The sequence below is a fragment of the Hoplias malabaricus genome, chromosome 9 (assembly GCF_029633855.1).
Source record: "Hoplias malabaricus isolate fHopMal1 chromosome 9, fHopMal1.hap1, whole genome shotgun sequence".
Lineage (NCBI taxonomy): Eukaryota > Metazoa > Chordata > Actinopteri > Characiformes > Erythrinidae > Hoplias > Hoplias malabaricus.
This window is the reverse complement of record NC_089808.1, coordinates 13,152,786-13,166,029: the sequence shown is the minus strand read 5'-3', so window position 1 is coordinate 13,166,029 and position 13,244 is coordinate 13,152,786. Positions and strand designations below refer to the sequence as shown.

General features: G+C 36.0%; 1 long non-coding RNA gene across 1 annotated transcript; it reads left to right on the top strand.

Moving 5' to 3' along the window:
* The first annotated feature begins 1,654 nt into the window (after nucleotides 1–1,654).
* On the top strand, nucleotides 1,655–2,388 carry LOC136706978 (uncharacterized). Its single transcript, XR_010804186.1, has 3 exons — nucleotides 1,655–1,790; nucleotides 2,171–2,203; nucleotides 2,321–2,388. It is a non-coding gene; the product is annotated as an uncharacterized lncRNA (long non-coding RNA).
* The last annotated feature ends 10,856 nt before the right edge of the window (nucleotides 2,389–13,244 follow it).

The following is a 13,244-nucleotide window of genomic DNA, read 5'->3' as shown; positions in this document are numbered from 1 at the left end:
TGGTGTCAAACCAGACACCAGTGTAAAAAACACAAACACTCCATTACCTGATTTATTTATAACTTAGGAATGCATTAAAAATGGATACGCTGACATTCTGCAAATAATGCATGCAAAAGATTTAAACATTTAAATAAGCAAAACCCAAGACGCCTACACATCCTATTCATGTTCAATTTCAAAGCACATTCATATACGGCCAAATTTATGTAGATACCCTTCTTAATTCTTGATTTCACATGTGGACTTGAAGAGCACTGTGATTTTAATCATTCCACTGTTATGTCACAAATTCCAAAGTGGGATGTAACTATTGTCATAAGCCAGTTCATAATATTTCTGCAGTGCTAGATCTGCCCTGGCCAGCTGTAAGTGCTATTGCTGTGAAATGGTAGCATGTAGGAGTCATACCTCAGCTACCAAGCAGTAGACCATGCTAACACAGAGCAAAGAGCTGAGTGCTGAAGTGTTGAGTGTGAAAATCATTTATCCCCTAGTTTAGGGATTTTTTTTTCCTGTGAGGGCTAATATTAGTGATAAATCATACTAAGACATTTTAGGCAATTATATTCTTCCAATACTGTTTAGGGAAGGTCCTCCAATGAACATAATCATACCCTGTTCACACTCATTAAACACATTAGGAATTACAGCACCAATTTCAAGCTAGGCCTTCTCATCCAACATCCAGACCTGACAAATATTCTTTTGGCTGAATGAGGTAATATTACAAGGAATTCAGCAGACTCATGACCTGAGATCATGACCTAAAACCTCAAGATCTCAGAATGGATATGAATACTATATATAAAAACAAATTCTTCAAATATAAACTGACATAAAATTATTTGAATTCACAGAGTAAATCTCTTCTGCATTTAAACCCATGTTTGAGAAACAAAGGTATCTTAGTGAACACATCAAATGTAAGTGTAACCCAGCCATAATGCTGCTTGGCCAATCATATTACTGCATATAGATCTGACAACGCTCCACTCCACCCCTTTCCTTTTATTTTAAGAGTAAGATTGCCTTTCAGTAGAAGAGAAGAGGAGGTCATCTTTAAAACAACATGAATATAACTGGATTTTTAAATCTAATATTTCTCATTGCAATCCAATGTAAGTACTTGCTCTTATTAAATCTATTCAGTCTTATAAACAGGACAATTTAACTGGACAATGCTTTTAGAGTGTATGTTATAAAATTACAACATTTATTAATTGTAATATTAGCATGTTATATCCAACTTTTCAGTTTGCAATCCAGTGTAAGTTCTTGCTTTTATCTATCTGTATCTATTTTTTTTCTATCTGTAACTGAACAATAATTTTAGAGTGCATTATTCATTGTAACATTAGCACTTTATGATAATACCTTATATCCTTTTCCTGGAGCTGAACAGAAAACCCTACATTTGTGTTTGTCATTTTAAGGTGGATGTATAGCTGGGAGTTTTGTCTCACAGATGGAGTCGACAGTGAGAGTCCAGTCTGGACTCTCCACCAGTCTCAACAGCCTTGTTCAGCAACATGGGCGCTTTTCAATATTCTGGATAAAAGTAGCTCTAAATAATGCTCCTGTGTGTGTAGCTACAGCTAAAGGATTTGTAGACGTGGAAATGTGTGAACAGTTTAAAAACCATTCTAGAATCAAAGTCACATGGAAAAATAAAAACTTTAAGTTGTTGTTTTCGTCAGTGGAACAAACAGACATTGCAACATACATCTGTGGAGCGTATGATAAGTATTTGCTTTTTGGAAATGGGACCAAGTTGATCCTTGAAGATGGTGAGTGTGTAATAGATGAAATCCAAACACTGGTGTTAAATAATAAAATAACTGATCTGATAATCTGATCTATCTGTTTTGGGGTTTTTTTATTTGAAAGAAACACTAAAGGTTTCTGTGCAAACACTTTGATTATGAGTCTGCTAAGCTTTTTTTAATTTATTATAACAGAGCACAGCTAATTGTTTTTTTAGTAATTAAATACTAACAATAGACTTTATTGCTCAGCTGTTGCTGATTATTTAACAGCATCACATTAGTTCTTCAAGATGTATCATTTCACTGGGACTCTTTGGGCAATTCTGTAGAAGAAAATGTAAATTTAATATTAACTGAAATATAACTTTGCTGCTTGTGAACGTACCTCTCTTTTACAGCAGTTTCACCAAATTCAACAATCAAAGACAAAGATGGTGGGTATGACCTGATCGTTAGCCCCTGTAAACCAACAGAATGTATTGTCTTTTAAAATTAATCTATGGTGTTTCTCCACAGTTTCATGGTCAGTTTATTTTCTTCTGTGTCACTAGGAAACGTGCCAGTGTTTGAATACATAGTTCCAGCATTAGCAGCAACCAATGGGGTATCAACATTGCTCATAATTTGGCTTTGTCACAGAAGGAAAAGATCAGGTAAGAATATTGTTTTAGGTATCAGGTATCATATTTAACAGTCTTAGCATTCTTACATTATCTCAATAAAGGTCCTTATGCAACACTTAACTAACACTACACCTATCCATCTCTAATGTGATTACATTCTAAGTTGCTCTGCATGAAATAATTGTATTAATTAAAATGACAATAATACATTTTATGTACATTTAAGTATTATACTTGATAAATTTACTAAATATATCAAGTATATCAAGGTAAATGTGTAGAACCTGTTGAGGACTCTCACTGCTCTGTTGGTACTTCTCTTAAATCATGTTTGTGTGTGTGTGTGTGTGTGTGTGTGTGTTGTAAGATAGCTGGTGCACTGTAGAGTGCTTTAGATGTTTGCATTTTTTTTTCTTGCAGGTGTAAGAGGTGAAGCCAAGGATGCTGGTGGTGATGAAGTAGGTGGTAGATACTATGGTCTAAATATGGACATTTTTACCATACTTAAGTATGTGTTGTATCACAATTAGTTCAGACACTACAATCCGAATCTGTATTGCATAAGGGCACTCTGGCAGAGTAATTTTTGAAATTCGTCGGTCACATACTATAGTTTACTGATTTATGCCATGCTTCTTATTATTTTGTAGATTACCATTTTTCTGCCAGATTTTCACTACATAACTCATCCTGCATTTTGAGATGAACACCATTCAAACACTAAATTCACCAATCTGATTGTGTTATTATAATCTTTTCCCAATAGGATTTGATTATTAATATTATATATATATATATATATATATATATATATATATATATATATATTTTTTTTTTCTATGCTTCTGCTTGATAGATACATGCCCTTTTCGAAATACTGGTCTAAGGCATCCTTCCTTCCTCCCATTCACTTTAAACAACACTTTGAAACAACTTGGAACCTGGCATCATACACCATAGCAACCTCCTTACAAAACCTTAGCCATCAAAACCCTTCCATAGCAACCACCTAGCAACATTTTAAAAAACAACATCTATACCCTAGAACAGGGGTCACAAATAGGCGGACCGTGGTGTGGGTCCAGATCCAGACACTGTCCTATCGGCATCCTATCGGACCTGTAACTGATTTTCTAATGAACAGAATGTTGGTTTTAAATGGGCTGACTCTTCTAGTCATTACTAAACACTCAAGTTTATCAAACCAGGAAATTCAGATGTCACACGTGAGGCTACACAGGCAATCAGATCTGTGCATTATGATGAGCACTGTGACTTGATGAGCGACACTCACAGGGCAGGGCTTCAGACACCACAGTCTTGGGCCAATAAAATATCCCAAACGCGATAAAAGCTCTTTTGGGACAACACTGTTGTGTGAGGTAAAACAAATAAAAATTTAAAATATGTGCATGATTATTGGTTGAAGTTCTTTATTAAGGTTTGATTTAACACTGGTGAACTAACTGTGCAGGATATGGTACTGATCATGATGCAAGTTATACATTATGTTCTGGACATTGGCTTGATAAAATGTTCCCTAACTAGATATTAATGATATTTTTTTATTAATTACAATTATCAATTTATCCACAGTGTGGCACTGTCCTGATAAAACAATGCTTCTCTGTGAAGTGACCTGTTTCCTCCTAAAACAAGTGCAACCAATACCTGTACAAACCCAAATTACACCTTAGCAACCACCTATAAACACCTTAACCACCAATACCTATACCATAGCAACCACCTAGCAACATGTTAGAATTCAACATTTATACCATAACACCACCACTTTGGCAACAACCTAGCAACACCTTAGAAACAAAACCTATACCATATTATCATCTTATGAACCACATAGGAACAACAACTGCCTAGCAACACCTTAGCAACCGACAGCTATACCATAGGAACACTTTAGCAACCACCTACCAACACCTTAATAACCACCTTACAACACCACAGTAACAACCTGAGATACCACAGCAAAAGCATGGCAACCACATATCAACACCATAGAAACTACAGCCTAGCAGGGAGTGGGAGCCATTTAAGCTGCCCAAACATTGTGCGTTTCCTTTAGGAAATGAACTTTTCTAGATTTTTTCATCTTTATCTTACAACCTAACAATAAATAACAACAGAACTGTGGCATAATCACAACATTATAACGAGTTACTGACACTGGTGTACGGATCTTTGGCACTCAGCCTGTGGCCACTCATCTATGGACACAGTCATTAGTGGCAATATCTCACATTATAAAATACAATAGAATAGAATTGAATTGAATAGAATAAAGTCAACATCATATTTTGTAGGGACCATTAACTATTACAGAAGAGATACTGCGCAATCTACTGTACATACAGTTCAATTCATGTAAACTTTGATCTCTACATAATTCCCAGAATGAATGTGCCCTCTGATGACTGATTAAATGATGATATTTAACATGTCTTCTATTTTTTAACAAAAGGCAAATGAAGTAAACTACACTGCTCTGACCTTCTGCAACAAAGAGGGGAGAACTGTACAGAAGACGAACATGGATCATAAGGTTATATATGGAGCTGTGCGACTACAAGAGGAATTTAAATCAGAAAAAAGGCAAAATATTTACCCAAAAGTGTAAACATGTTTTGTTAAATGCAAACTGACATGGTATTAATGCTTAATGAAAGCTAGGCTCCTCTTAGCAATATAAGGTCAATTAAAGTCATGTTAATTCACATGACATGAATACATCAATTTCCACTCTCAGAACTTGACAAGATTTATTTGGGTTGTGATATTGTCAATCCACCAGCAACATGGTATATTTAACATGATATTGTATGCGATACAGTGATGTACATTGTTACTGTAATAAAGTACTCTTTAACATATCTGTTCTTTAAAATACCTACATGTTATGATACTTTTACATTCCTTCCATTACATGTCTATTTGATTTTTTTTTCTGAATTTCCACACAAATATATCATAATTGTATGATTGTATGACACCCCAATGACATCTTTTTTGTGTCTGTGGAAATGCACCAAATGGTTCCAAATTTAGTTTGCGAACTGGAACCATTACAGTTTCTCACTGGTGGAAAAACATTATTACTCACACATATTTATAAGACTGAAGTTTCCACAAAGGGCACCATCCACATAAAAATGTATTTTGATGATTCACAAGATTGGTGCTTTCCATCAGTGAATCTGTGTCTTCTGTTTGCTGTGAGGAGCTGTGTTGATTGCTCTTTTATCAGCACGCAACAGTAGCCCAACAGTTAATATGAAACAAATTCCCCACCCAAACAAAATAAATAAATATAATAAAATTAAGTTGCAGCTTTTTGATCAACAGACTTCTTGCCAAGATTATATTTAATAGAATAATAATAGAATAATAGAAAGCACTGGTTTAGAAATTTAGATTTAGAAATTAGTGTTGTTACAGTAGGCCCCACTTGTTCACTTGGCTTTCCTATGTTTTGTTGCAATGTAAATGATTATACCCATCACACTCTCTACAGAGATTCTGGTATAGTTTGCCACTTAATGTGGCCAAGAACCGCTTACTACTTCAGGAAAATAAATCTGACTGACATGCAAAATATAGAATAAAATGCAAAAAATAGAAAAAGCCTGTTAATTTCCCTTTCAAACGATGCCACATTTGTAAGAATCATGCAATTGTGGGATGAGCAGAGCTGAGTATGTGGGTTGTGCCCATGAAAAATTTGCCAAATCCTCTCTGCCAATGACAAACAACTTATTCTGCCATTGACTCATTTGGTGTGTGGTGACTGGATGATTGAAGTTTGAAGAAACAAGATATATTGGCAATTTAACAATGTATTAATTTAACAAACAGGAGCCTCAGTAGCGTGTGGAAGACCCATACACAGCCACAACAGCCTGGCACCACCTCCTCATGCTGGTCACCAGCCTGGTCACACACTGCTGTGGGATGGCATCCCATTCTACAACCAGCATTTGTCAGCCAACATTGTTGTGTTGGTCACTCTGGCACGAACAGCGTGCACCACCTGATCCCGCAAGTGTTCAATGTGGTTGAGGTCAGGACCCTGACAGGCCATTCCATCATCTCAACTCCCAAATTCTGGATGTAGTCACTGATAAACCCCACTCTGTGGGTTGACATCTTGGAGGATAGAGTTTGGTCCCAGACTGTGGAGATATGGGATTGCCACTGGTTGCAGAATTTCATCTCAATATCCCTCTTCATTGAGATTGCCTCCAATGGTGACAAGCCTCGTTTTTCCAGTGAGGGAGATGCCGCCCCACACCATCACACAGCTGTCTGTCATTGGCAGAGAGGATTTGGCAAATTTTTCATGGCCGCAACCCACATACTCAGCTCTACTGCTCATCCTACAAATGCATGTTCCTTACAAATGTGACACCATTTAAAAGGGAAATTAAAAGGTTTTCCAACAATATAACATTTATTGCCAAGAAGCATCGTTACAACAAAGAAATAATCTACTAAACATAAATGTCCTTACTTTATGTGCTATGTTTAGTAGGGTGTAGAGGGCCAATCATAATGCAACTGGCAGAATCCTGACAGTGAGGCCAACTTAAGGCACAAATTATAATACTCTCTCAAACTTCTGGGTTGAGTGTCTGCAGCTGAGACTACCAAAGTGCAAATACGGAAGAGGACAAGCTTAGGGCATTTTGCAGACAGAGATTTAGCATACCCAAGGTGTATCAGCTATGATTACAATTTTTTATTTCACTGATAAAAAAAGTTAGAGTTGGAATGATGCTTAAAGGAATGTAATGTAAGAATTGGCTTTTCCCACAGTGGAGGGAGATGAAAGAGACATGAGGACAAGACATATGCCTTCAGATGAATTTGTAAGTAATATCATGTTGTTGCACCTTCTTGATTTGTCGCTGTGTCCGATTCAGACAGGATTAGTTTTGCATGGGAGCATAGATGGATAGACAGATATATTGTGTGTTTTTCACTAGATTTCACAGTACTGTAAACATAAATTACATTTAGCAACATGCAGGGGAAAAAATCTAATTCTTATATAATGTTCCTTTATTTGTTTGAGTTTTTTTAATTTCTTAAATGTTTGGACTTTTAGCTGGTGCAGGGGGATTCAGTGAACCTGTAAATGGGAAAAACATGGATTAATACATTTTGTTATATAATTGAATGACTATATTTACCTATAACATCTGGGATAGTATGCATGCATCAAGATCTAACCGGTTATCTTAGAACTTAACTGTGTTTATATTTTAATGTTCTTAGGAGGAGTACACCCCTAGTGCTATATACTGATTTTGGTTTAGTCCAGGGCGAGGTTAATGGGGTATATAAGTGGGCGGGAAACAGAAAAGAGGGTAGAGGGAGGAAGGAAAGGACTTTGTTTGCTTGATTTCTGCATGACTGGAACTTAGTTACTGACTCGGGTAAAATATTACGCCATCCAGTGTAACTAGTGGTAGCCAGATCCACCGCAATTACCTTTCCTCCCTGTAAAAATGTAATTAGTGTATATATTATTTAAATATTATTTGTTCTCTATTTTTGCATATTTGTATCTGTGGTGTTTTGGTCTTCACAATAAATCACTCACTGTTGGAAAAACGCTATTCTTGACTCTGAAATACCTCTTTTAGTGATTCACCGATATGGGTTTTTTGATGGCCGATGCCGATTTTTAGACAGCAGTAATAGCCGATGGCCGATATGTAAAGCCGATATTCCCATCCCTCAGGTAGTGAATAAACTAGAGACATTATCATGAATTATTTTTACAGAAAAACCTTCAAATAAAAGAAACCATTTGGAGGTCCTGAAATATACATGAAGTGGTCAAAGGCTTATGAAAACCACAAAAAAAAATAGGCAATTGCCTTATTCTTGAAAAAAAATGTTAGTGACTATAAACTAAAGAGTTCAAGAGTCACATTATTTTTTTCTTTTTACAATTGTGTCTCCAGGGGTCTACTTTTATCAGGTAAAATTTGGAGTTGATACCTCCTACTGATTTGAAGTTATTGAAGCTGGAGCAGACAGTGGACAGATGGCCTCTCCAAATGTCTCTTTAGACCCCAAGCTCTCCATAAGGAAAATGATTACTTTTACTGCAAAAATATAGTGTTTATATCTTATCTAGACCTAATATCAACATCTTAGTGTTTTTCTTTACTTTCTATGAGAAACTCGTCTCCTGTCCCTCACCAAGTGGCCATTTACCCCTCACCAAACAGTAAAAACCCTTAGGTATGGTGTGTTTTATTCTAATATATTGAGTTTATTTCTGATGTTTACGCTTGTTTCTCACCGAGTACAGTGTTCCTTTAAATGACTGATGTGTTAAAAGGCAAGTGCTGCACTATGATTGGCTGTAGAGCAAGGCAACCTCCCCCACATCCCCTGCTGCATTTAAATGTCCTCAGTGGGAGAAATGTAACTAGCAAAAGACATCTTTGCTTTGAAACATGTATATTGACTTGATTATTGTTTGTGGAGCTTGTGGCTGCCAAATAGAACTGTTTGAGTCTCTCTCGCGGTGTCTGGGTCTGTTAGGCACAGAAAACATAAAGAAAACAGAAAACTCTGCTGCGTGTTTGTCCCAACTTCTTGGGTGCACATCGCCATAACTCTGCCCCTGATTGGTCTTCAGATTTGATTGACATGTTGTTGGAAAGCTGAGCGCCAAAGCTACGCTGCAGTGACATGGGTCCACTGGAATTATATTTTAATTATTTTTTGAAAACGTGTAATATTTTTTGGGATTTTTTTTCGGCCAGTACTCTTGACACAAACATGAGGATTATTCACGAACGGTTTGACGGAGAGACTCAGATTTAGTCTCATTTTGAAGGGGACTATCTAAGGTAAGCGCTGCTGTGCTAACTCTGTGTGTGAGCCGCTTATGGGATCCTCAGGCTTCGAGAAGCAGCGGTTTTGTCATTGATGAGGAAGAAACCTGAAGTTTGGAATATCTTATTTTTTTGGCTTTAATTCCTTAGTCCTACATTTTAGTGTATATCTTCGTGATCCTGAGAGTCTGCCCATTCGATTGGTGTATGATATGCACACATTGACTTAAATATGGCGCCATGAAAAATCTGAATATCTGTACTGTCTGTACTAATATTTTTTCATAACAATTTCCAATAACAGCAAAAATACATATTTATCGAGTGGGATTATATATAAAATGATTAAATCAATGACAATCAGTGACTTTAAGCTTTAATTTGGTACATTAACTGTTGACTTTGGACCTGTAGTACTTGAGATATACTGACGGATGTAACAATGAGGGATTTGTTTTATAGGTGCCGCCGACCAATGAGCGAAATAAGAGGCTAAATAACGCTGAGTTTCTAGGTTACGACTATCCACTCATAACAAATAGTGAGAGCTGAAGAAGAGAAAATAATTCATAATATTTTCTCTGATGAGACGACATGCAGCTACTGGTTGGAGGCTTGTACTTGTGCTCAAAGATGTCTGCCCGTAATATGGTAAAATGGACGCAAGGGGGGCTCGAACAGCCAGAATAACGGAGCTGCCTACAGCATTGCCTGTGTGCATTGTGTAAATATCGGCCTCTTGCACTAATATATCGGCCGATGCCGATTATGTAAAAAATGCCAAAAATCGGCCGATTAATCGGCCGGCCGATATATCGGTCGATCACTAACCTCTTTGCACCAACTAGACGATCCCCAAAAAGGTACTTTCAGACCATCTGATCCACAATACCACAGTCTTGATAAATGTTATGTTGTATATTTGATTTTTATATTTGATTTTTTTGTTTTACATATATTTGCCTAAAACTAAGAGATAAAAACACTTTACTAAAAAAAACATTTAATTCAGTACAAACATTATGAACTCCCACAAGTGTGGAAATAATTGCAATCAGTTTAGATGACTAGGCTCAGTTTACTTAGCTGTGATCAGGTGCTAATGTAATCATATTGACATCCCCAGGATTACAATTTTTTTTAAAACAAGAGATGAACATTCAATAGGTACTCCTTTATAACTATAGGTAGTTCATGTTCAAGATCCTGGAACTGCATCTTTAAAACTCACAAATTAGCATGAAGCCAAACTAGCCAATCATGTCACAGCATTTAAAAGTGAAAATGCCAAGCCCCACCTCCTCTCCTTTATCTTAACAGAGTCTGCATTTTACATCAATTTACAGTAGAGCAGAGGAAGGTGGTGTTTATTCCAACCTGAATATGACAGGATTATTATATCTGAATTTTCTAGCCATGATCCAGTGTGAGTATAAATGTTTCAAACTAATGCTTGACAAAGCAGGGCGTATAAAATAAATATAGCTGAACATTTTGAAAGAAAATACACTGCAAGTCTAATTTAAATACACCATAATTGTTTAGAGCATAGGTTCCTTCATATATAGTCTTGATCCTAATTGTGATCTTAACAGTCCTTTGTGCATTCTGTTGTTTTAAGGTGGACATGCAGCTAAACATTTTATCCCACAGCAGTCAACAGTGATGGTCCAGCCTGGACTCCCCACCACTCTGAAGTGCCATGTTCAGCTTCAGGGCAGTTTTTCAATATTTTGGATACAATTTCCTGTTAATGAAACTCCAGTCGTGATAGCTACTACTCAGACCTTTGTGGATGTGACAATGCATGAACAATTTAAAAATCATCCCAGAATCAAAGCCCCATGGAGCAATAAGACCTTCAATTTGTTGTTTTCTTCAGTGGATCATACAGATGTTGTGAAGTACTTGTGTGTGATGCACTGTTATGGAGAATTGTTTTTTGGGAACTGGAGTAAACTTGTCCTTGAACATGCTGATGGTGAGTATGAAAACACTAGGAGTGTAAAACATTCCTATTAACAGTGACAAATCCTTCCAAATTTAGATTTAGATTAATTATCAAAAATATCATCTGAATATTCTCACTTCATTAAAACAGAGTGGCTTTACAATAACAGAAACATATGAGTATAGTTTATACTTGTAATTTGTAGCTCAGCATTTGACATGTCTTACAAATGATAAAGTTTTTATTCATTTTCAAATGTCCTTATTCATCATTTCCTGAGGGAAACAAATTATTATCCTTTAACCGCCACAAGAATAATATTTATACTGTAAATTCCTGTTGAGGGCAAGCATTTTGTTAAATATGAGTGGCTGTATGAGTGAGTTATATGCCAGCTCATTGGCTGCTACACGTCTTCATAAAAAAAAAAAATAATAAATAAATAAAAAGGTACATGCTATACTTTAATGCAGCTCTTGGGTTCAGTAAGAATAACCGTTATAACGCAAGAGAGATTACTGACTGAAAGTGGTCTGACTATCTAATGAATTTTGATCATCCCTAGTGGCATAATCTGAATGATTGCGCTGACATTACAAAGTGTTTAATATTTCTAAATATTCTTGTCATCCCTTTCATGTGACTGCAGGCTCACAGACCTGTCATAAGGTCCTGTTTTTAGATGTGATCGCTCATACATTTCTTTACCCTCTCACTAATGTTTAACTAAATGATCCAAAAATGGAAATGTTTATTTCTATGTAGCTACAAGTTTAAGAAGGCTTTTTACATTTGAATGTACATCTCTCTTATAGCAGTTTCTCCAGACACACCAATCAACAACAACGACACAAGAGATGGTATGAGCAAGTAGATCAGTAGCATGCGGCTTTGTTCTGCAAATATTTGTGCCCTTTTGTTCTAACCACTTTATGATTTACAGTGTGAAATTTATCATGATGTATTGTGGTTACATAATTAAATAAATGTCTTTTAGATTTAGTTACTTGTGGAGTTGATAACACTTAAATTAAAACTGACCTGCTAAGTCACTCTCTTATGTCAGCAGGAAACATGCCTCAAAAAGTGTCTGAATACATGGTGCTGGTGTTAGCGACAGCTAATGTGGCATCATTATTCCTCATCATTTTACTCTGTCATTGCTTAAAGAAGAAAGGATCAGGTAAGAATTAGGGTGTTAAACAGTTGCTATAAGATAAGCATAGACAGTAAATATGTTATATTCCACATTTATTACCTTGTTTAAAGGATATGCATGTAGTTTATAATATATTAAGTATTTTAATGTGTTTTTTTCTCTAGGGGTAACAAGTGAAGCCAGCATTGAATGTGACAATGTAGGTAGAAGCTGAATGTAGTTTAAAAACAATATCATTTTTCAAAAGTATTAAAAATGTCACAGTGCTTTCTTGACACTTTGTAGGATTAAGATATTTTGTACTTTTAACAGAAAACAAATGAAGTAAACTATGCTGCTCTGACCTTTGGCCATAAACCAAGGAGTGTACAGAAGACAAGTGTGGACTCTTCAGTCATATATGGAGCTGTGCGACCCCAAGAGGAATTATAATTCAGTGCCAAAACCAGTGAATATAATCTACACATAGTACAAGGCTTCTGTTTAACAATGTACAATTACTCCCTCTACCACCCAGCACTGTTTTAGCAGATTGTTCAGAAAAGTGTGAGAAAATTAATTCCAATTACAGTTTGAATAGGAATTTTTGTACAGAATAATTAATGCCTTAAGCATTGTGTCTGTTTGTGCTATAAAAGACTTTGATGTAAATAAAATCCATGTCTGTATGTGTGCATTTGTGCAACCTTTTATTTGGGGGGGGGGGTAATTTAATTTTTTTAATTTTTTTATGACCATGTTACATCTATGGCATTTTGGGCTACACAACAGCAGTGCTGTACTGTCTATACATAAAAATTGTATGTATTTATTTATCTATTGAAATTTGTGATCATTTATCACCTCTGAAGGAATGACATACTAAGTAAG